This window comes from Propithecus coquereli, unplaced genomic scaffold, assembly GCF_000956105.1.
Source record: "Propithecus coquereli isolate 6110/MARCELLA unplaced genomic scaffold, Pcoq_1.0 Scaffold2, whole genome shotgun sequence".
Lineage (NCBI taxonomy): Eukaryota > Metazoa > Chordata > Mammalia > Primates > Indriidae > Propithecus > Propithecus coquereli.
The window spans coordinates 13,492,020-13,493,313 of record NW_012144966.1 but is presented as its reverse complement, the minus strand read 5'-3'; positions in this window follow the sequence as shown (position 1 = coordinate 13,493,313).

Sequence of the window (1,294 nt, the reverse complement as noted above, 5' to 3'; positions counted from 1 at the left end):
TTTTTTTTTTTTTTTCATTCTCTTTACATATTTAAAAGGGTCTTCTGGTCTCCATCTTGATTGTTAAAATGGATACCTTTTTAACTTCAAAAGTAACTGTTCCATTTATAGAAAATAATGCTTAAGTGGAAAGTGGTGTCCTGTGGGCCTTAATGACATGGCATAAAGGGAGCCCGAGACCATGCCTAATGTATGAGTTTTTTGGCTGCTTAACTCAGTATCGCCATCATCCTCTGTAAATATCCCCAAATCCGCTTCCACACATGGTTCCAGGATAGTGTTGTAATAAAGAGTTAACTCCGGTTTTGATGTTTGACTACTGACGGTTTTCAAGCCCCGCTATCCTCCTTTCCCCTTCTGTCCCAGATCTGGGAAAGCTAAGAAAGCCTGGGAACACTTTCATTTGGCACCAGTGGGGAGTTCAAACTATGCAAGCTCTGACCTGTGCATGCATGAGCATGTGTGTGTGCGTGTGTGTATATGTGCAGAAATCATGACAATCCTATCTCCTAACCACAATAAAAGCCAGTCTCCTTTCTCTATCGTCAAAAGCCATTTTGTGGATCTGCTTGGGATCATATCTTGGTCTCTCCAGAAAGCCTCATGATGTGAGTAATAAACCTTGTCATACCCTCTTGCTACATGCATGGATATCATTAGTCTTGATATGCAAACCAAATTTGGGGTAGGAGATGATCTTATTTTTACAAGATGATCACAAGAGCGCCAAAGAAAGACCCTAATTTCCCAGAGGCAAATGCAGCCCTATGCATGAGCAGACACAAGATTCACAGCTGCTTCTGAGCAACCCTTTGCAAACCTCTCACTTAAATGCCGCATAGCAGGACAGTTAGTGGAAGCTTTCCAGAGAAGCTTGACATTTGCAGTGGCTTCCAAGGGAGCTTGAGGAACCACCCACTTCAGTGATGTATTAATGGTGACTTTTCTGCCCTTTTTTCTCCAGCCCTGCCAATAGTTTTATAAACCTCAAATTCCCTATTAATCCCTTCGTTCTTGGAATACATATAGGGCTTCTGTTTTCTGGACTGCACCCTGGCTGATATACTCAGTCAATAACAGGAACAACTGAGTCTCAGACTTAGTCCTAAGGTTGGCACTCAATAAATATTTATCTTATGATGGCACATTTGCCCTCTTACCTGTTATAGTCTGAGTCGGCAAAATGAGATAGCATGAAGAAACTGGTGCCAATTTAAGAGACAAAGTTATCACAGTAAATCCAGGGTGTAGTTTGGGTCAAGAATCTACACAAGGAGTGCAATGCGCACTACCC